At 53.9% G+C, this 23464-nt stretch overlaps 1 protein-coding gene across 1 annotated transcript in view; it reads left to right on the forward strand.

Annotated features, from left to right (window-relative positions):
- Positions 1–860: 860 nt before the first annotated feature.
- The window catches only part of vill (villin-like), a 398207-nt gene continuing 375603 nt past the window's right edge, over positions 861–23464 (forward strand). The window contains exon 1 of the mRNA XM_072508058.1: positions 861–1046. The gene's annotated coding sequence lies outside the window, so the exon portion shown is untranslated. The remainder of the gene's footprint in view (positions 1047–23464) is intronic.

Consider the following 23464-nt stretch of genomic DNA (forward strand, 5'->3'; position numbering starts at 1 on the left):
TCTGTGTGTGGGTCTGTGTGAGTGGGTGTGTGGGTCTGTGTGTGGGTCTGTGTGAGTGGGTGTGTGGGTCTGTGTGTGGGTCTGTGTGAGTGGGTGTGTGGGTCTGTGTGTGGGTCTGTGTGAGTGGGTGTGTGGGTCTGTGTGTGGGTCTGTGTGAGTGGGTGTGTGGGTCTGTGTGTGAGTCTGTGTGTGGGTGTGAGTGAGTGGGCGTGTGTGTCTGTGTGTGGGTCTGTGTGAGTGGGTGTGTGGGTCTGTGTGTGGGTCTGTGTGAGTGGGTGTGTGGGTCTGTGTGTGGGTCTGTGTGTGTGTCTGTGTGAGTGGGTGTGTGGGTCTGTGTGTGGGTCTGTGTGAGTGGGTGTGTGGGTCTGTGTGTGGGTCTGTGTGAGTGGGTGTGTGGGTCTGTGTGTGGGTCTGTGTGAGTGGGTGTGTGGGTCTGTGTGTGGGTCTGTGTGAGTGGGTGTGTGGGTCTGTGTGTGGGTCTGTGTGTGGGTCTGTGTGAGTGGGTGTGTGTGTCTGTGTGTGGGTCTGTGTGAGTGGGTGTGTGGGTCTGTGTGTGGGTCTGTGTGAGTGGGTGTGTGGGTCTGTGTGTGGGTCTGTGTGTGTGTCTGTGTGAGTGGGTGTGTGGGTCTGTGTGTGGGTCTGTGTGAGTGGGTGTGTGGGTCTGTGTGTGGGTCTGTGTGAGTGGGTGTGTGGGTCTGTGTGTGGGTCTGTGTGGGGAATTTAAAGGCAGTCGCAGTCCAGGAGAGGCGGAGAGCCTGTGCAATCCAATCCACTGTTGACACTTTCCCGTGCAGCTTTCGCCTGCTGTGTGTTTAAACCCCCTTGTGGTCACTTTGATGCCAGCCTCTGAAACCATAGCGACCAGCCGAGCTCAGCAGAGCGGACCGACTGCCGTGTGGAGGTGGGTCATCTCTGGAGTCGGACAAAGCTAAGAACAAAAAAAGCAAAGAAAATATCTTGAAGGGTAGACGCTTGGTGGAACTGAGGTTGATTTCTGAAGTGGAATTTTACAGGTTAACGCAGCCAAGAGCGAGAGAGAAACACAGGTAGGAACTTCACAACAAGTTATTCCATAGCTGATTCTCTGCGTGAAAAGAACTTAAAAATGAAAAAGAAACGAGCCTCAAAATGGATAATGCTTTACACCTTTGGATGGGAATGAGTCACTGTCTCATTAACTAACGGTTTCATCAACTAACTCTCTTAACTAACTTGTGTGGTTGATGGTTAACTTTTAACTGTGTTGCCTTAAACCCCCGTTCAGGGAACGAGGACATTCCCAGAAAACCCTGAGTCTAATTGCAGTTAGTGCTGTGTGTTTCCAAAGCAGGCTCCGTTCGGCCCATCCGGCTGGTGTCAGCTCACTGGGCGGTACCCTGAAAGTCATCCATGAAGTTATCCTTCTCAACCTCTCGCCTGAGGTGTGGTGACCCTCAGGTTAAATCACCACCAGTCAGCTCCCCCCCCCCCCCCCCTCAAAGGGGAAAGCAGCCCAGGGACATCTGGGACTGTGGTGACTTTACTTGTCTTTACCCTGTGAGATGTCAGCATTCGAGCTCATTAGGCAGATTTTTTTCGGGGTAGGCACCTTTACTTCAGGATCGTTTTTGAACAATCATTTTGCCACCATTTTGGTAGTTTTTTTCAGACACACCTGATGGTCGATCATTGCACTCAGGGGGCCGGAGCCTCCATTGCCCGTCGGCGATATCATAATCGGCGATCGGGGGCGGAGAATCGACTCTGATGCCCAAATCAGGGGCGGTGCCGGTTTGACGGCGATCAGCCATGCCCCGCCCCCTCTACAATGGCGTCATCGTGTCGGAGAATCCCCCGGAGGGGGAGGGGGGGGTGACGTGAATCCCGTTCCGTCGCCGGCTGCCGTATTCTCCGGCACCGGTTTTCGGGCGGGGGCGGTGTCCGTCCCCCCACCCGGCAATTCTCCCGATGGGCCGAGCGGCCGTCGGTTTTTGGCCAGTCCCGCCGGCGTGAATTGGACATGGTGCCACATGGCGGAACCTGGCCGGTAGGCCGGCAGGTGCGGTCCTCGGGGTGGCCCAGAGGGGATCCGGCCCCGGGGGCTGGCCCGCGGTCGGGGCCCACCGATCTGCGGGCGGGCCTGTGCCGTGGGGGCTCTCCTTCCTGCCGCGCCGGCCTCTGTGGGGCTCCGCCATGGCCGGCGCGGAGAGGACACCCCCCTGTGCACGCGCGGAACCACGCCGGCAGTTCTGCGCAAGCGCCAACTCGCGGCGGACCTTAGGCGCCGGTTGGCGTCGGCCTAGCCCCCGGAAGTGCGGAGGATTCCGCAACCTACGGTTGGCTCGACGCCGGAGTGGTCGGCGCCGTTCTTGCCGCCGGCATTGGGCCGTCCCGCTCATCGCGGGAGAATCCCGCCCCCCACGCGGAGGCTGCGGACTGTGTTCAGCGTCGCCGCACTCCGCCAGGATCCATGCCGCTGGCTGGGGGGGGCATCCGTGAGGTCTGGGGGGGGACTGGTGGTGGGGGTGTCCAGGAGGTTCGCGTATGGCGGGTCGGGTCCGCGCAAGGCCGGCGCCGTGTGCATCTGCGGCCAGGGACCCGGCCGTTTTCGGCCCGGGAGACGGGAGTTCCAACCGGCGCCGCTGCGAGCCCCTCGCTAATCCCGGAGTCGGTGTGGGTTCGGCGCTGATTTATTGGGTCATAAAACGCCCGCGAATCCTCCGTTAGAGTCAGCACTTAGCCGCTGAAAGGGAGAATCCAGCCCGGGATCTTTCTTCAATTATCCAATAATACTCAGTGAGGAATGAGTGCGCAGAATGGAATAATCTTGTAAACTATGCACAGATGCTGAACTGTTTAACATCAGCAGGAGTTGGTTGGGTCTTGGACAGATTGAAACAGGGGGTGCGGGGTGGGGGGGGGGGGGGTGGTCCGGTTAAAGGTCAACCCAATTGGTGCTCCTGCTGGAGGTGGCGGTTGGAGAGTCAGGTCAAAGGCCAGTATATTAAACATGTCTTTCAAAGGGCGGCATGCGGCGCAGTGGTTAGCACTGCGGCGCTGAGGTCCCGGGTTCGAATCCCGGCCCCGGGTCACTGTCCGTGTGGAGTTTGCACATTCTCCCCGTGTCTGCGTGGGTCTCACCCCCACAACCCGAAGGTGTGCAGGGTAGGTGGACTGGCCGCGCTAAATTGCCCCTTAAGTGGAAAAAAACGAATTGGGTACTCTAAATTTTAGAAAAAGAAGAAGAAGAAAAATGTCTTTCATTAGCAAATACTCCTGAGTGGAACTGAGGGACAGAACAGACTCGATGGGACTGAATGGTCTCCTCCAGTGTTTTAAATACCTGAGGATTATCAGAAACTAAATGTTTTCTTGGTTCTTGGAAGTGAGAGGATGGGGGGAGGGGGTCATGTAAACGTTGGGGGAACATTTAGGAAACAGTGATCATTGTATCATAAGATTGAGGATGATGATCGAAAAGGATAATGAGAAAATCCAGAATAAGAATAAATAAGTGGGGGGGGGGGGGGGGGGGGAGCCGACGTCAGTGGGGCACGAACGGAGCTGGGCCGGTGGCGAAAGGTTGGCAGGAAAAACTGTAGCTGGACAATGGGCTGCCTTCAAAACAGAAATGGTCCAGACACAGTGAAGAACTGAAGATAAGGAAGAAAACGTGTGCTTATGACAGGGGACAGGTGGAAAATACCACAGAGAATCAAAAGGAATACAGAAGGTCCAGAGAGGAGGCGAATGCACACATTAGAGAAGTGAAGAGGGATTGTGAGAAGAGATTGTCAGCTAACATAAAACAGAATCCCAAAGACCTCTCTCGACATATAATTGGTAAAAAAGGTGGGGAATGAGACCAAAAAGAGAATTTACGCAGAGAGACAGGGGGCATGGCAGAGGTATTAAATGAATACATTGCATCCGTCTTTACCAAGGAGATAGATGCTACCCAGGAAACGGCGACAGACGAGGAAACTCCGTCGCTAGAAGGGTTCAGAATTGATAAGGAGGAAGTGTTGAATAGACTGTCCGTACTGAAAGGCGACAAGACTGGGACTGGATGAGGCGCATGAGTGTAGATGTACACAGATCAATGAAAGTGGCAGGAGAAGTGGAGAGAACAGTTAATGAAGCAAATAGCATTCTGGGATTTAGTAATAGGGGCACAGAGTAGAAGAGCAGGGAGGATATGCTGAACTTATACACGACACTAGTTAGACCTCAACTGGAATATTGTGTACAGTTCTGGGAAGGATGTGAACACATTGGAGAGAGCGCAGAAGAGGTTTACAAGGAATGGTTCCAAGGATGAGAAACTTCAGTTATGGGCACTAAGTCATGATGCTCGTTCAGCTGGTGCAGACACGATGGGCCGAATGGCCTCTTTCTGTGCCCTAACAATTCTGTGAATCGAGGAGATTTGGGAAGAGGGAAAGAATCCTTTTAAAATTAATTGGCTGTTGCTGGCTGGCCCGGGATTTATTGCCCATCTCTAACTGCCCTCCATTTCAGAGGGTCTGGAGTCACATGTAGGCCAGACCGGGTCAGGACGGCAGATTTCCTTGCCTAAAGGACATGAGTGACCCAGCTGGGTTTTTACGACAATCGACAATGTTTTTATGGTCATTCCAGATTTTTAAAATTGAATTTAAACCCCAGATGATTAAAATCTGATTCCCCAGCTACCCCGCGATGGGTTTTGAACCCAGGTCCCCAGATCTTGCTCTGGATTACTAATCCAGTGACACCACTCGGCCACCGCCTCCCCTGTACCTCAATTGAAGGCCATTGGAAAGAGTTTGGCTGAAGATGCTGCTTAAACACTCGCTTTGCCTGTCCCAACGCTCCTGCTGAGGTTTTCTCCTCTGCTGCCTGCAGCTCACCCAGACGCTGCTGCCTCTGCCCAAGCTCAAACTTCACCCGTCCCCCTGTGCTTGCACATTCCAGCAAAGAGTCTCCTCCTCGTTTCCAAATCCCTCCATGGCCTCTCCCCTCCCTATCTCCTCCTGCCCGTACTACGGGGTGGCACAGCGGGCAGCACTGTTCCCTCACAGCGCCAGGGTCCCGGGGTTCAATTCCACTGGGTCACTGTCAGTGCGGAGTCTGCACGTTCTTCCCCTGTCTGCGTATGTTTCCTCCGGGCGCTCCGGCTTCCTCCCACAGTCCCAAACATGTGCGAGTTGGGTCGATTGGGCGCGATAAATTGCCCCTGGTTGGGGTTACGGGGATGGTGTGGGGGAATTGGGCCCAGGTACGGTGCTCTTTCAGACGGTCGTTTCAGACTCGATGGGCCGAATGGCCTCCTTCTGCACTGTAGGGATTCTACCCAGTGACCCATGCCCCGTAATCAACCCGGATTTTAATCGCTCCACCATTGGGGGCTGTGCCTTCAGCTGCCGGGGCCCCGAGGCTCCCTAACCCACTCCGCCTCTCTAACCCTTCCTCCTCCCTCCTGGCAACTCCTGGAAACCGACCACATCGACCAAGCTGTTGAGGAACCTGCCCCAACTAATATATCCCCACGGACCCAGGACCGCAGAGAGATGGCCAAGGAATTCAATAAAGTCCATGCTTTCACGCCGTGACACTATTCTTGCTGACTTTGCAGCCCTGGTTTGTACAGAGAGACAAGGTCAAAGGCCTCTCAGCAGCTTGGCGGGTTTGAACAACTCGTCCGCCACACAAACAATTAGATCACTTGACAGAACTCCTGCTCCTGCCCACTCTGGCCTCGGGAATGTTCCACTTTAAGAACCTTTGCACCCAGTGTTACGTTACCGTGGAGACAGGGCCGCCTCGGCCTCTGTCTCCCTGGTGCCTGCAGCGTTCAGCGGAGCCCCGCAGGAGTGAACGCCTCATCCAACAACGGGCAGCCCCTTCCCAGCTCTGGGCGGTACGGGCGGGCCCTGGCAGCGGCGCCCACCAGCCCAGCAGAGAATGTTTAAAGATTCATAAACTGCCGCCCTGCATCTCCCAGTGATTTCGCTTTTTTTGCCAATTGCCTTTGAAACGCCTCCTCTGCCTCTCGCTTTCCCCGCCCAATGGGAGTAGCTTCTCCCTGTCTACTCTCTCTAAAACCTCGATCAAACCGCCCCCCGAACTTCCCTTCTCCGAGAACGGCCGCTGCTTCTCCCACCGCAGCCCAGCACTCTCACCTCTGTCTGCCTCACCCAGTCCACCTTTCTCCTCGGGATGAGCAACTTGTCCCACCCTGTCCTCACGTCACGTCTGCCTCTTCCCCATATACCCGCCCTCAGGAAGGGGGTGACGAATGGGAGGCAGTGGGGGGGCGGGGGAGATGATGGGGGGGGGGCAGCGGGGGGAGGGGTAATGAAGGGGAGGCAGTGGGGGGGGAGGGGTGATGAAAGGGGGCAGTGGGGGGAGGGGTAGATGAAGGGGAGGCAGTGGGGGGGAGGGTTAGATGAAGGGGAGGCAGTGGGTGGGAGGGGGATGAAGGGGAAGCAGTGTTACCCACTGGGTCATGGCTGACAGTGCTGCCCACTGGGCCCTGGCTGACAGTGCTGCCCACTGGGCCCTGGCTGACAGTGCTACCCTCTGGGCCCTAGCTGACAGTGCTGCCCTCTAGGCCCTGGCTGACAGTGCTGCCCTCTGGGCCCTGGCTGACAGTGCTGCCCTCTGGGCCCTGGCTGACAGTGCTGCCCTCTGGGCCCTGGCTGACAGTGCTGCCCTCTGGGCCCCGGCTGACAGTGTAACCCACTGGGCCCTGGCTGACAGTGCTGCCCTCTGGGCCATGGCTGACAGTGCTGCCCTCTGGGCCCTGGCTGACAGTGCTGCCCTCTGGGCCCTGGCTGACAGTGCTGCCCTCTGGGCCCTGGCTGACAGTGTAACCCACTGGGCCCTGGCTGACAGTGCTGCCCTCTGGGCCATGGCTGACAGTGCTGCCCTCTGGGCCCTGGCTGACAGTGCTGCCCTCTGGGCCCTGGCTGATAGTGCTGCCCTCTGGGCCCTGGCTGACAGTGCTGCCCACTGGGCCCTGGCTGACAGTGCTGCCCTCTGGGCCCTGGCTGACAGTGTTACCCACTGGGCCCTGGCTGACAGTGCTGCCCTCTGGGCCCCGGCTGACAGTGCTGCTCACTGGGCCCTGGCTGACAGTGCTGCCCACTGGGCCCTGGCTGACAGTGCTGCCCTCTGGGCCATAACTGACAGTGCTGCCCACTGGGCCATGACTGACAGTGCTGCCCTCTGGGCCCTGGCTGACAGTGCTGCCCACAGGGCCCCGGCTGACAGTGCTGCCCTCTGGGCCTTGGCTGACAGTGCTGCCCTCTAGGCCCTGGCTGACAGTGCTGCCCACTGGGCCATGGCTGACAGTGCTGTCCACTGGGCCCTGGCTGACAGTGCTGCCCTCTGGGCCCTGGCAGACAGTGCTACCCTCTGGCCCCTGGCTGACAGTGTTGCCCACTGGGCCCTGGCTGACAGTGCTGCCCACTGGGCCCTGGCTGACAGTGCTGCCCACTGGGCCCTGGCTGACAGTGCTGCCCACTGGGTCATGGCTGTCAGTGCTGCCCACTGGGCCCTGGCTAACAGTGCTGCCCACAGGGCCATGGCTGACGGTGCTGCCCACTGGGCCCTGGCTGACAGTGCTGCCCACTGGGCCTAGGCTGACAGTGCGGCCCTCTGGGCCCTGGCTGACAGTGCTAACCACTGGGCCAGGCTGACAGTGCTGCCCATTGGGCCCTGGCTGACAGTGCTGCCCTCTGGGTCCTGGCTGACAGTGCTGCCCTCTGGGCCATGGCTGACAGTGCTGCCCTCTAGGCCCTGGCTGACAGTGCTGCCCTCTAGGCCCTGGCTGACAGTGCTGTCCTGTGGGCCCTGGCTGACAGTGCTGCCCTCTGGGCCATGGCTGGCAGTGCTGCACCTGGGCCCTGGCTGACAGTGCTGCCCTCTAGGCCCTGGCTGACAGTGCTGCCCTCTGGACCCTGGCTGACAGTGCTGCCCACTGGGCCATAACTGACAGTGTTACCCACTTGTCCCTGGCTGACAGTGCTGTCCTCTGGGCCCTGGCTGACAGTGCTGCCCTCTGGGCCCTGGCTGACAGTGCTGTCCTCTGGGCCCTGGCTGACAGTGCTGCCCTCTGGGCCCTGGCTGACAGTGCTGTCCTCTGGGCCCTGGCTGACAGTGCTGCCCTCTGGGCCCTGGCTGACAGTGCTGCCCTCTGGGCCCTGGCTGACAGTGCTGTCCTGTGGGCCCTGGCTGACAGTGCTGCCCTCTGGGCCCTGGCTGACAGTGCTGCCCTCTGGGCCCTGGCTGACAGTGCTGCCCTCTGGGCCCTGGCTGACAATTACAGGTGAATGTTCATTTGGGATCTGAGGCAAAAATGTTATAATCTTGGCGAGTGAGTTGAAGATGAGAATTAAAATCACATATCACAATCCTCAGTCTAACTTCTTTAGCATGTGCTCTGTAAAGGAAATCTGCAGCCTTACCCCGGTCTAACCTACGGGGAGGTGGTGGCGTAGTGGCATTGTCGCTGGACGAGTAATCCGGGGTGATGATCTGGGGACCCGGGTTCGAACCCCACCGCAGCAAGTGATGGAATTTCAACTCAATAAAAATCTGGACTTGAAAGTCTCACGATGACCGTGAAACCATTGTCGATTGTCGTAAAAACCCACCTGGTTCACAAAATCTGCTGTCATTACCCGGTCCGACCCAATGTGACTCCAGACCCACAGCAATGTGGTTGACTCTTAACTGAGTTACCTGCAAGGGTAATTGCAGACGACACTAAGATGAGTGGTAAAGCAAAAAGTGCAGAGGATACTGGAAGTCTGCAGAAGGATTTGGATAGGTTTGGTGAATGGGCTAGGGTCTGGCAGATGGAATTCAATGTTGCCAAGTGTGAGGCTATCCATTTTGGGAGGAATAACAGCAGAATGGATTATTATTTAAACGGTAAGATGTTAAAACATGCTGCTGTGCAGAGGGACCTGGGTGTGCTGGTGCACGAGTCGCAAAAAGTTGGTGTGCAGGTGCAACAGGTGATCGAGTTTTGTCTTTCGTTGCTAGAGGGATGGAGTTCAAGACTAGCGAGGTTATGCTGCAATTGTATAGGGTGTTGGTGAGGCCGCATCTGGAGTATTGTGTTCAGTTTTGGTCTCCTTACCTGAGAAAGGACATATTGGGCGAGATTCTCCGACCCCCCGCCGGGTCGGAGAATTGCCGGGGGCTGGCGTGAATCCTGCCCCCGCTGGTTGCCGAAGTCTCCGGCACCGGAGATTCGGCGGGGGCGCGAATCGCGCCGCGCCGGTTGGCGGGGCCCCCCCGCGCGATTCTCCGGCCCGGATGGGCCGAAGTCCTGCCGCTAAAATGCCTGTCCCGCCGGCGTAGATTAAACCACCTACCTTACTGGCGGGACAAGGCGGCGCGGGAGGGCTCCGGGGTCCTGGGGGGGGGGGGGGGGGGGCGGGGCGCTCTGGCCCCGGGGGGTGCCCCCACGGTGGCCTGGCCCGCGATCGGGGCCCACCGATCCGCGGGCGGGCCTGTGCCGTGGGGGCACTCTTTCCCTCCCGCCCTCCGCCACGGTCTCCAACATGGCGGAGGCGGAAGAGACTCCCTCCACTGCGCATGCGCGGGAAACGGTCAGCGGCCGCTGACGCTCCCGCGCATGCGCCGCCCGGAGATGTCATTTCCGCGCCAACTGGCGGGGCACCAAAGGCCTTTTCCGCCAGCTGGCGGGGCGGAAATTCGTCCGGCGCCGACCTAGCCCCTTAAGGTTGGGGCTCGACCCCCAAAGATGTGGAGCATTCCGCACCTTTGGGGCGGCGCAATGCCCGGCTGATTTGCACCGTTTTGGGCGCCAGTCGCCGGATATAGCGCCGTTTCCGGAGAATTTCGCCCCTGGGCACTGGAGGGAGTGCAGAGGAGATTCACTAGGTTGATCCCAGAGTTGAGGGGGTTGGATTATGAGGAGAGGTTGAGTAGACTGGGACTGTACTCATTGGAGTTTAGGAGGATGAGGGGGGATCTTATTGAAACATATAAAATTATGAAGGGAATAGATAGGATAGATGCGGGCAGGTTGTTTCCACTGGTCGGGGAAAGCAGAACTAGGGGGCATAGCCTCAAAATAATTGGGTGACGTCATTTACGCGGCGCCGCTTTTATGCGGTGCCAATGCCCGGCGCGTGCTGACGACGATGCTTTCGCGACACGCCCCCCGAGTTCCTCGCAGCCCCGCTACTAGTCCATTTTCGGGCCGTGAATCGATCACGATCGGGGCCGTTTCGCGCCGTCGTGAAACTTGACGGCGTTCACAACGGAAGGGGCACTTAGTCGCGGGAGTGGAGAATCGCGCCCAGTGACTCTACGAGGAGTGGTCGAACAGCCTGTGGATCCTCAGCCAACTCTTCACTTGGAAAGCCCAGACTGTCAATATGGTCGCCCGGGAGAGGGGCCGCAACCAATCCTAATCCTCTCCTCACACGATTCCCCATTATTTTGAACGCCTCTGTTAAATCTCCCCTCAACCTTCTTCTTTAGCAGCACGGTAGCACAAGTGGAGAGCACTGTGGCTTCACAGCGCCAGGGTCCCAGGTTCGATTCCCCACTGGGTCACTGTCTGTGCGGAGTCTGCACATCCTCCCCGTGTGTGCGTGGGTTTCCTCCGGGTGCTCCGGTTTCCTCCCACAGTCCAAAGATGTGCAGATTAGGTGGATCGGCCATGCTAAATTGCTCTTAGTGTCCAAAAAAGGTTATTGAGTTCCAGGGATAGGGTGGAAGTGAGGGCTTAATGTGGGTCAGTGCAGACTCAATGGGCCGAATGGCCTCCTTCTGCACTGTATGTTCTATGGTCTTCTCTGCTCTAGGGCGAAACAATCCCAGAGTCTCCCGTCTCTCCACATAACTGAGGTCCCTCAGCCCTAGTACAAACCTCCTCTCTACCTTCTAGAAGGATTGGATATGCTTCCCAGAATTGGGCCCAGGACTCCCGCTGTGGCCTATAACCAGTCGTTTGTTGTTCCTGAAACAATTACCGAGCCACATTTTAAGGCTGTTTGAAAATCTGACCTGCAAAATGTAAATTCACCCCCTCGAGGTGAGGCAGAATTGACAACTTCAGTTTGGGCGAATTCTTTGAGACGTTGTCATTCGAGCTCCCGCTGTCCTGCCAAGTGCTCCCTCCCCCACTCCCATCTCCAATTTCTTCATAACTCAAAAGAAAATTGAAGGAAACCGACGTTTGCTAATTTTTCCCCTGGGGTTGCTCGCAGATTCATTTTTAATCTCTGAACACTGCACAGAATCCTGGAACCTTTGTTAAGATGGTCTCGGGAGCGTGGGTGACCCGTGGCAATTACTTCCCCGGGTTACATGGAGGGTTATTTAAGAGGGAACCTTGTATATTGTGGGACTGAGGCCTGATGTGGGCCCAGATTGGGCAGGGCGTCGATCCACAGTTAAGAAGCCGCCTCTGGGGGCCCCGTCCAGTTCAGGAGAGAGGGGGGGGGGATCCATGGAAGGGCAAGCCCAAAGAGACACTGGGGGCAGGTGGGCGCTGTTGAGGTGGGTGGGTGGGAGAGCGCGAGGGCGCCTCGCCGTGAAGGGAGATCCTTGCCTGCAGGGCCCTGATGGGGGAGGGGAAACTCCCCTCAGGAAAACCGATTCACGATGAGGCGGTTGCAGCCCCACCCATCGCTGAGACACGGAGTTCCAGCTCCGATGGTCACCCGGCCTATTACCAGGAGACTGTCTCGACTGAGCTGGCTGCATCCGGGCTCAGCGGGGGTGGGGGCACGGATGCTCTGAAAGTGGGAAATACTGATGCTATCGCAAAATAGCCCTTAGAATACTGTAAACAGCTATCTAAGGATAGACATACTGACATTGGAGGCAGTCCAGAGAAGGTTCACTGGGTTGATCCCGGGTAGGGAGGGATTTTCTTATGAGGTGAGATTGAATAGGTTGGGCCTGTGCTCATTGGAGTTTAGAAGAGTGAGAGGCGACCTCATTGAGACATATTGGATTCTCAGGGGGTTTGACAGGGTGGATGCTGAGAGGTTGTTTCCCCTTGTGGGAGAGTCTAGGACCAGAGGGCATAATCTCAGAGTGAGGGGTCGCCCATTTCAGACAGAGATGAGGAGGAATTTCTTCTCTCAGCGGGGAGTGAATCTGTGGAATTCTTTCCCGTAGAGAGCTGTAGAGGCTGGGCCGTTAAGTATGTTCAAGGCTGAGACAGATAGATTTTTTTATCAGTGAGGGAATCAAGGGGATAAGGCGGGAAAGTGGATTTGATATTTACAATATAAGATCAGCCATGATATCATTCAATGGTGGAGCCGACTCGATGGGCCGAATGGCCTCCTTCTGCTCCCACGTCTTCTGGCCTTATGGATGGGGCCTTCAAATTCTCTAATTGTCTGCCTGCCCCTGTGGAGCAAGCAGCCAACATGGTTCCCAATCCTCCACCGCCAGGAAAATCTTCCGGAGGTGGGAATGCATCAGAGAGGCTTGCTCATATTTTCCCACCCCCTCACTCACCTGCACGGTGCTGGGAAAAACTCAGCCAACGAGCGCTTGGCTTGTTAGTCCAGTGTTGCGATGAATTAAATCTCAAAACAGTTGAAAGGAAATGGAGGCCTGAGTTGAGGAATGAAATTGAGGCCTAACAGCGGCACTAATGATGGTGACACAGTCTGCCTCTAAAGGGGGCGGTGACAAGACTGTGGGAAATACGTCCACTGGCAATTGGGGCGGAGGGGGTGAGGGGTTGGTGGGGGGGGCGAGTGCCACTTCCCGTGGTCCTTTTCTCTGTGGTCAATGTGGTGGATTCAAGGTTAAGTCTGCAGGCCTTGGAGGTTCAGCCCAAATCTAGAGCTTTATTTAAATTAAATTTAGAGTACCCAATTCATTTTTTTCCAATTAAGGGGCAATTTAGTGTGGCCAATCCATCTAACCTGCACATCTTTTGGGTTGTGGGAGCGAAACCCACACAAACACGGGGAGAATGTGCAAACTCCACACGGACAGTGACCTGGGCGGCGCTCTGTCACCATCCCGTTTAACAATAATAATCTTTATTACTGTCACAAGTAGGCTTACATTAACACTGCAATGAAGGGTTACTGTGAAAATCCCCTCGTCGCCACACTCCGGCGCCTGTTCGGGTACACAGAGGGAGAATTCAGAATGTCCAATTCACCTAACAAGCACGTCTTTCGGGACTTGTGGGAGGAAACCGGAGCACCCGGAGGAAACCCACGCTGACACGGGGAGAACGTGCAGACTCCGCACAGACAGTGACCCAAGCCGGGAATCGAACCTGGGACCCTGACGCTGTGAAGCAACAGTGCTAACCACTGTGCTTACCATGCCGCCCGGTCTGAACGAGGCCTTAGAGCAGTGTTGGGTTCATCTCCTGCCCACCTCCTTTCCCCTCCCTCGCCCAACGGGCCTCTTGCCTGCTCCAGGTGGCCAGCCCAATCTGTAAACGGGCATCCTTAGCAACGTGGCATGCTAGCGGACTGAGATTGCTCCTGCCACCTTCGACCCTTCTGTCCCTGCTTCTCGCCCAAGAGGTGCCCTCAATCTTTGAAATTATCCAGTCCCTCTGTAAACGTCAGCTCATCCAAAACTGCTCATAATCGACTTGTACCCACGCGCCCCCCCCCCCACCCCCGACCCCCGTCACCCCCTCTGCTCCATGACCCAGCAATGCCTCCATTTTAAAATTTACATTCAAACCCTTCCATGGCTTTTCCCCCCTCCCTCACTCTACATCCTCGCCAGCCTAAAATCCCTCTCACATCCCTGCGTTCCCCCAATGCCCGCCTCTTGGGCATCCTGGATTTTCGTGGTTCCAGCTCTGCTGGCCGTGCGTCTGGCTGGCTCTGCCTGGTCTCTCGGCTCTGGTATCCCCGTGTCAACCTCGCTGCCTCGCTAACTCACTTTCCACCTTTTAAGCCAATCTTCCACACCTCCTTCTTCAGGGGTCGCTCTGCCAGGCTTCCCCTGTTGTGGCCCGCTGCCAGTTTCTGTCCGATCACACTGCAGTGAAGCACTGGGGCATTTCACTGCCTTTCCGGTGCTATATCAATGCAGGTTGACGTTCATTGGGTTTATGCTGAGGCAGCTGAACTGTAAAATGATATAAGAGCACTGCCCATGGAAGAAAGGTCTCGACGCACATTGAGATGGAGAGGCACTGATTGTGATAATGTTCACTCCTCGGGGCAGTGGGCACACCTCAGGCCATTGTTGCCCCGGGGGCGGGGGGGGGGAGTGGTGGAGGGGGGGGGGGTGTTGGCAGCAGTTTATAATAGGAATGGGATTGGATCCCAAGCATCATTAGGCAAGGTTTTTCTAAGAGCGGGGAAGTGTGCCTGAAGAAGCTGCGACACTTGATTAATAACTGATGTGTTATCAATTAACGCAAGACAAGTAGTGAACGTAACTGTGGCTTTAATAAGCTAAACAGAAAGCCTCCTGGCCACTGATCCTGAACTGGGGCAGGGCCGGAGGTCAGCCACCTTTATACCGAGCCCAAGGGGAGGCGGAGCCATCAGGCAGTGATTTACCACAATTCATTTAGAATTCATTTACCACAATACACATAATACATTAACAGTGGTTTACCACAATAACTTGCTGGCTGATTTTAGATTTCTACCACGCAAACAATGGATTTTATTTATTGTCACGTGTACCGAGGTACAGTGGAAAGTAAACAAAATCCATTGTTTACGCTGTAGAAATCTAAAATCAGCCCCCAAGTTATTAAAAGAGAGGCCATTCGGTCCATCATGGCTGAGCTAGCTCTCTGAAAGAGCTGTTCACTCTCTCTCTGCCGTTACCCCGTGGTCCTGTCACTTTTCACCCTTCAAGCTTTCATCCATTCCCCTTTTGAAAGTTATTGGCGGGTTTCTCCGTCCCACCGCGCCAGACTTCTAGTTCATCCCGCCGTCGGGATTCTCCGTTACGCCGGCAAAACGGCCCACCCGCCGGCAGCGGATCCCGGCCATTATTCAATCTGCTCCCACTGCCTTTTCAGGCAGTGCCTTCCAGATCAACAGGAACAATTCTCACCTCCCCCTTCTAATCTATAGAACCATAGAATCCCTACAGAGCAGAAGGAGGCCATTCGGCCCATTGAGCCTGCATGACCCTCTGATACACCCATAACCCCACCTACCCTTTGGACACTAAGGGGCAGTTCGCATGGCCAGTCCACCTAACCTGCACATCTTTGGATTGTGGGAGGAAACCGGAGCACCCGGAGGAAACCCACGCAGACACGGGGAGAACGTGCAAACTCCACACAGACAGTCACCCGAGGCCGGAATTGAACCCGGGTCCCTGGTGCTGTGAGGCATCAGTGCTATCCACTGTGCCGCCGTGGACGTGAAAGAGCCTGTCACATTAATTTGAAGAAAGGCTGAAGCTGGAGGACCTGGAGAACAGGTCCAGCAGGCAGAATCTCAGAATTGTTGGCCTCCCTGAAGGCAGTGAGGGATCGGATGTGAGGGCCTATGTGACGGACATGTTGAAGAAGTTGATGGGGGCTGGGGCGTTCCCTCAGCCCCTGGAATTGGACAGGGTGCGCAGAGTCCTTGCGAGGAAGCCCAGAGCGAATGAGCCGCCGAGGGCCATGGTGGTACGTTTTCACCGTTTCATGGACAAGGAACACGTTTTGCGGTGGGCCAGGAAAGAACGGAGCAGCAAGTGGGAGAACTGTGCGTTGCACATTTATCAGGACCTGGGAGCGGATTTGCTGGATTGTAAAAATTTAAGTAGCTCTATGTGAAATAATGGGCTGTGTGGATGTTTAAAGGTTGATCTGTCTTGCAGGGACCTTGTTAGAGGGAGGGATGGGCTTTGAATTTCGTTCTGTTTTTTGGGTGACTATTTTTCTAAAGATGTGGAGATGCCGGCGTTGGACTGGGGTGAGCACAGTACGAAGTCTTACAACACCAGGTTAAAGTCCAACAGGTTTGTTTCGATGTCACTAGCTTTCGGAGCGCTGCTCCTTCCTCAGGTGAATGCAGACCTCTGAATTCACCTGAGGAAGGAGCAGCGCTCCGAAAGCTAGTGACATCGAAACAAACCTGTTGGACTTTAACCTGGTGTTGTAAGACTTCGTACTATTTTTCTAAAGTGATTGTTTCTTCACTGTGTTTTTTTTCTGTTTGTTTACTGGGGAATGTGATGCTTTTAAAATGTTTATTCATGTGGGGGGGGGGGGGGGGGTGGGAGGGAGAGAGGAGAAAACAATAGGGAGACAGACTGCTTGGTGCCAGGGGTGGGAGCTATCAAGTCAGCATCGGTCAGCTGACTCTCGGAAGTGCAGTGGGGGGTGAGCAGGTGTTACGCTGGAGCTTGACTTGGGGGATTGGGTTTTTAGTGTTGTTGCTAGGGGGGGGAGGGAGGGGGGGAGCTGCTTTACTGACAGGGGACAAATGGGAGGTCGGGAACAGCGACAGCTCGAGTGGGGACTCGAGGGCATGCAGTCGGGCAAGGCCCCGGGGCCTGATGGCTACCCGGTGGAATTCTATAAGAAGTTTTCAGAGATATTGAGCCCACTGCTGGTGAGGACATTTAACGAAGCAAGAGAAAAGGGAGTCCTCCCCACAACAATGTCACAGGCCTCGATTTCACTGATCCTGAAACAGGAGAAGGATCCGGAGCAATGCGGGTCACACAGGCTGATTTCTCTACTGAATGTGGATGCCAAACTGCTGGCTAAGATACTGGCCACAAGGATAGAGGACTGTGTCCCGGGGGTGATAGGGGAAGACCAGACGGGATTTGAAAAGGGCAGGCAACTCAAGGCCAATGTTCGAAGGCTTCTAAATGTTATTATGATGCCCTCAGAAGGAGAGGAGGCGAAGGTGGTGGTAGCGATGGATGCGGAGAAGGCTTTTGATCGGGTGGAGTGGAATTACCTGTGGGAGGCGCTGGGAAGGTTTGGGTTTGGTGAGGGCTTTATTAACTGGGTGCGGTTGCTCTATCAGGCACCAGTAGCGAGTGTGCGTACGAACCGGCTGAGGTCGGGGTATTTTAAACTACACCGAGGGACGAGGCAAGGGTGCGCCCTTTCCCTGTTACTGTTTGCTCTGGCCATAGAGCCACTAGCCATGGCGTTAAGAGCCTCTAGGAACTGGAAAGGGCTGGTTCGGGAGGGGGTGGAGCACCGGGTCTCGCTCTACGCAGATGACCTGCTCTTGTACATTTCGGACCCGTTGCAGGGGATGGGGGAAGTAATGCGAATCGTGGGTGAATTTGGCAATTTTTCGGGGTATGAATTGAACATGGGGAAAGGCGAGATGTTTGCGATCCAGGCAAGAGGACAGGAGAAGAGACTGGGAGAGCTGCCGCTTAGAATGGTAGGAAAGAGCTTTCGATATCTGGGATTCCAGGTGGCCCGGAAATGGGAGGCACTGCACAAGTTAAACCTATCCCGGTTGGTAGAACAAATGGAACAGGACTTTAAGCGATGGGACACTGGCGGGGAAGGTACAGACCGTGAAAATGACGGTCCTCCCCAGATTTCTGTTTGTCTTTCAGTGCCTCCCCATCTTCATACCCAAGGCTTTTTTCAAGCGGGTGAATAAGATTATTTTGGGTTTGTGTGGGCGGGTAAAACCCCGCGAGTGAAGAAAGTGTTGCTGGAGCGCAGTCGGGGGGAGGGTGGGTTGGCTCTGCCGAACTTCTGCAATTACGACTGGGCAGCTAATATAGCCATGATCAGGAAGTGGGTAGTGGGAGAGGGATCGCTGTGGGAGCGGATGAGGCAGCGTCATGTAAAGACACCAGTCTGAGAGCATTGGTAACGGCACCTCTGCCGTTCTCGCCGGCCCGATACTCCACAAGTCCGGTGGTAGTGGCGGCTCTGAGAATCTGGGGGCAGTGGAGGAGATATAAGAGAGGGGAGGGAGCACCGATTTGGACCCCGATTTATAACAACCACAGGTTTGTACCAGGTAGGCTAGATGGCGGGTTCCGGAGGTGGCAGAGGGCAGGAATTAGAAGGATGGGGGATCTATTTATAGACGGGAGCTTTCCCAGCTTGAATGCTTTGGAGGATAAATTTAAATTGCCAGCAGGGAATGGGTTTAGGTATTTGCAGGTGCGAGACTTCCTGAGAAAACAGGTGCCGGCCTTTCCGCTGCTGCTGCCATGGGGGATACAGGATAGAGTAGTCTCCAGTACCTGGGTGGGAGCGGGGAAGGTATCGGATATTTACCAGGAGCTTTCGGCGGCGGAGGAAACTCCGGTGGAGGAGCTTAAGGGCAAGTGGGAGGACGAGCTAGGAGGAGAGATAGAGGCGGGGATAGAACATAGAACGATACAGCGCAGTACAGGCCCTTCGGCCCACGATGTTGCACCGAAACAAAAGCCATCTAACCTACACTATGCCATTATCATCCATATGTTTATCCAATAAACTTTTAAATGCCCTCAATGTTGGCGAGTTCACTACTGTTGCAGGTAGGGCATTCCACGGCCTCACTACTCTTTGCGTAAAGAACCTACCTCTGACCTCTGTCCTATATCTATTACCCCTCAGTTTAAAGCTATGTCCCCTCATGCTAGCCATTTCCATCCGCGGGAGAAGGCTCTCACTGTCCACCCTATCTAACCCCCTGATCATTTTGTATGCCTCTATTAAGTCTCCTCTTAACCTTCTTCTCTCTAACGAAAACAACCTCAAGTCCATCAGCCTTTCCTCATAAGATTTTCCCTCCATACCAGGCAACATCCTGGTAAATCTCCTCTGCACCCGCTCCAAAGCTTCCACGTCCTTCCTATAATGCGGTGACCAGAATTGTACGCAATACTCCAAATGCGGCCGTACCAGAGTTCTGTACAGCTGCAACATGACCTCATGACTCCGGAACTCAATCCCTCTACCAATAAAGGCCAACACTCCATAGGCCTTCTTCACCACCCTATCAACCTGGGTGGCAACTTTCAGGGATCTATGTACATGGACACCTAGATCCCTCTGCTCATCCACACTTCCAAGAAATATACCATTAGCCAAATATTCCGCATTCCTGTTATTCCTTCCAAAGTAAATCACCTCACGCTTCTCTACATTAAACTCCATTTGCCACCTCTCAGCCCAGCTCTGCAGCTTATCTATGTCCCTCTGTAACCTGCTACATCCTTCCGCACTGTCGACAACACCACCGACTTTAGTGTCGTCTGCAAATTTACTCACCCACCCTTCTGCGCCCTCCTCTAGGTCATTGATAAAAATGACAAACAGCAACAGCCCCAGAACAGATCCTTGTGGTACGCCACTTGTAACTGAACTCCATTCTGAACATTTCCCATCAACCACCACCCTCTGTCTTCTTTCAGCTAGCCAATTTCTGATCCACATCTCTAAATCACCCTCAATCCCCAGCCTCCGTATTTTCTGCAATAGCCTACCGTGGGGAACCTTATCAAACGCTTTACTGAAATCCATATACACCACATCAACTGCTCTACCCTCGTCTACCTGTTCAGTCACCTTCTCAAAGAACTCATTAAGGTTTGTGAGGCATGACCTACCCTTCACAAAGCCATGCTGATTATCCCTGATCATATTATTACTATCTAGATGATTATAAATCTTGTCTCTTATAATCCCCTCCAAGACTTTACCCACAACAGACGTGAGGCTCACCGGTCTATAGTTGCCGGGGTTGTCTCTACTCCCCTTCTTGAACAAAGGGACCACATTTGCTATCCTCCAGTCCTCTGGCACTATTCCTGTAGCCAATGATGACATAAAAATCAAAGCCAAAGGCCCAGCAATCTCTTCCCTGGCTTCCCAGAGAATCCTAGGATAAATCCCATCAGGCCCCAGGGACTTATCTATTTTCAGCCTGTCCAGAATTGCCAACACCTCTTCCCTACGTACCTAAATGCCATCTATTCTAATAGCCTGGGTCTCAGCATTCTCCTCCACAACATTATCTTTTTCATGAGTGAATACTGACGAAAAATATTCATTTAGTATCTCGCCTATCTCTTCAGACTCCACGCACAACTTCCCATCCCTGTCCTTGACTGGCCCTACTCTTACCCTAGTCATTCTTTTATTCCTGACATACCAATAGAAAGCTTTTGGGTTTTCCTTGATCCTACCTGCCAAATACTTCTCATGTCCCATCCTTGCTCGTCTTAGCTCTCTCTTTAGATCCTTCCTCGCTACCTTGTAACTATCAATCGCCCCAACTGAAACTTCACACCTCATCTTCACATAGGCCTCCTTCTTCCTCTTAACAAGAGATTCCACTTCTTTGGTAAACCATGGTTCCCTCGCTCGACGCCTTCCTCCCTGCCTGACCGGTACGTACTTATCAAGAACACGCAGCAGCTGTTCCTTGAACAAGCTCCACTTATCCAGTGTGCCCAACACTTGCAGCCTACTTCTCCACCTTATCCCCCCCAAGTCACGTCTAATGGCATCATAATTGCCCTTCCCCCAGCTATAACTCTTGCCCTGCGGTGTATACTTATCCCTTTCCATCACTAACATAAACGTCACCGAATTGTGGTCACTGTCCCCAAAGTGCTCTCCTACCTCCAAATCCAACACCTGGCCTGGTTCATTACCCAAAACCAAATCCAACGTGGCCTCGCCTCTTCTTGGCCTGTCAACATATTGTGTCAGGAAACTCCTGCACACACTGTACAAAAAACGACCCATCTAATGTACTCGAACTATATCTTTTCCAGTCAATATGGGGGATGCCCTAAGCAGGGTTAATACCTCCTCATCGTGCGGCAGGCTTAGCCTGATACAATTTAAGGTTGTCCACCGGGCACACATGACAGTGGCGAGGATGAGCAGGTTTTTCGGGTAGAGGATAGGTGTGCGAGGTGCGCGGGAAGCCCAGCAAATCATGTCCACATGTTGTGGGCATGCCCGAAGCTTAGAGGGTTTTGGCAGGGATTCGCTAAGACAATGTCCACGGTACTCAAAACACGGGTGGTGCCGAGTCCGGAGGTAGCGATCTTTGTAGTGTCGGAAGATCCGGGAGTTCAGGGGGCGAAAGAGGCCGACGTCCTGGCCTGTGCCTCCCTGGTAGCCCGGAGACGGATCTTATTAATGTGGAGGGACTCGAAGCCCCCGAGTGTGGAGACCTGGGTTAGTGACATGGCTGGGTTTCTCAGTCTCGAGAAAATAAAGTTCCCCTCCAAGTCACTCGCCACCCTGACTTGGATAAATATCGCCGTTCCTTCACTGTCACTGGGTCAAAACCCTGGAGCTCCCTCCCTAACAGCACTGTGGTTGTACCTACACCACAGGAACTGCAGAAGGCAACTCACCACCACCTTCCCAAGGGGCAACTAGGGATGGGTACTAAATGCTGGCCTAGGAGTGACGTCCACATCACCTTGAAAGATGATGAGCGGACTGCGCTCTGTGAAATGCTCCAGGTTCCCACGTCCAATGGGACTGTCTTAGTGAGAGACATTCGCATCATTGGCCACTTGTTTATTTGGAGTCTGCCTGTCCTTCTACCCATTGCCCTAAATCTGATAGCAACACTCCTGCCATGTAAGCTTTCTCTTTGTTGCACAACCGGAACCCTTCATGATTTGGAACCTCTCCATTAAATCCCCTCTTAACCTTCGCTACTCTGGGCAGGACAACCCCAGCTTCTCGATTTCAGACACGTGGCCGAAATAAAGGTCGCAGGTCATCTTTCAGTTCCGATGAAAGGTCCAAAACGTTTTTTTTTAAATTTCATTCACGGGGTGCGGCCGTCGCTGGCCGGGCCAGCATTTGTTGCCCCTCCCTGAGGGCAGTTCAGAGTCAACCACATTGCTGTGGGTCTGGAGTCACATGAGGGCCAGACCAGGATGCACTGCAGCGACTCGCCAAGGCTCCAAATACCTCACACATTGACTTCCTTTCCCCATTTGCGTCAGGGAGAGATGTGCCCTTTTCGAAAGCAGCAATGTCCTTCAAACAGTGCCAGGGCGACTTAATTAGTAACAAATGAAGTGGATTTTTCAGTAATTGTTTTAAATACACTTTTGAATGGTTTGCACCCAGGTTTAGCTTCAGAAAGATCATTGGCACAGGAAATCTGCTCATTCGTGTCACCGGCTGGCCCAGCACAGAACATAGAACATAGAACATTACAGCGCAGTACAGGCCCTTCGGCCCTCGATGTTGCGCCGACCTGTGAAACCACTCTAAAGCCCATCTACACTATTCCCTTATCGTCCATATGTCTATCCAATGACCATTTGAATGTCCTTAGTGTTGGCGAGTCCACTACTGTTGCAGGCAGGGCATTCCACGCCCTTACTACTCTCTGAGTAAAGAACCTACCTCTGACGTCTGTCTTATATTTATCTCCACTCAATTTAAAGCTATGTCCCCTCGTGCTAGACATCACCATCCGAGGAAAAAGGCTCTCACTGTCCACCCTATCCAATCCTCTGATCATCTTGTACGCCTCAATTAAGTCACCTCTTAACCTTCTTCTCTCTAACGAAAACAGCCTCAAGTCCCTCAGCCTTTCGTCATAAGATCTTCCCTCCATACCAGGCAACATTCTGGTAAATCTCCTCTGCACCCTTTCCAATGCTTCCACATCCTTCCTATAATGCGGCGACCAGAATTGCACGCAATACTCCAAATGCGGCCGCACCAGAGTTTTATACAGCTGCAACATGACCTCATGGCTCCGAAACTCAATCCCTCTACCAATAAAAGCTTACACACCATACGCCTTCTTAACAACCCTCTCAACCTGGATGGCAACTTTCAGGGATCTATGTACATGGACACCAACATTTCTCTGCTCATCCACACTGCCAAGAATCTTACCATTAGCCCAGTACTCTGTCTTCCTGTTATTCCTTCCAAAATGAATCACCTCACACTTTTCTGCATTAAACTCCATTTGCCACCTCTCAGCCCAGCGCTGCAGCTTATCTATGTCCCTCTGTAACTTCTAATATCATTCCGCACTGTCCACAACTCCACCGACTTTAGTGTCATCTGCAAATTTACTCACCCATCCTTCTACGCCCTCCTCCAGGTCATTTATAAAAATGACAAAGAGCAGTGGCCCCAAAACAGATCCTTGTGGTACACCACTAGTAACTGGACTCCAGTCTGAACATTTCCCATCAACCACCTGCCATTGTCTTCTTCCAGCTAGCCAATTTCTGATCCAAACTGCTAAATCACCCTGAATCCCATGCCTCCACATTTTCTGTAGTAGCCTACCGTGGGGAACCTTATCAAATGCTTTACTGAAATCCATATACACCACATCAACTGCTTTACCCTCATCCACCTGTTTGGTCACCTTCTCAAAGAACTCAATAAGGTTTGTGAGGCACGACCTACCCTTCATAAAACCGTGTTGACTATCTCTAATCAAATTATTCCTTTCCATATGATTATACATCCAATCTCTTATAAACCTTTCCAAGATTTTGCCCACAACAGAAGTAACGCTCACTGGTCTATAGTTACCTGGGTTGTCTCTACTCC

This window comes from Scyliorhinus torazame, chromosome 6, assembly GCF_047496885.1.
Source record: "Scyliorhinus torazame isolate Kashiwa2021f chromosome 6, sScyTor2.1, whole genome shotgun sequence".
NCBI classification, from domain to species: Eukaryota; Metazoa; Chordata; class Chondrichthyes; order Carcharhiniformes; family Scyliorhinidae; genus Scyliorhinus; species Scyliorhinus torazame.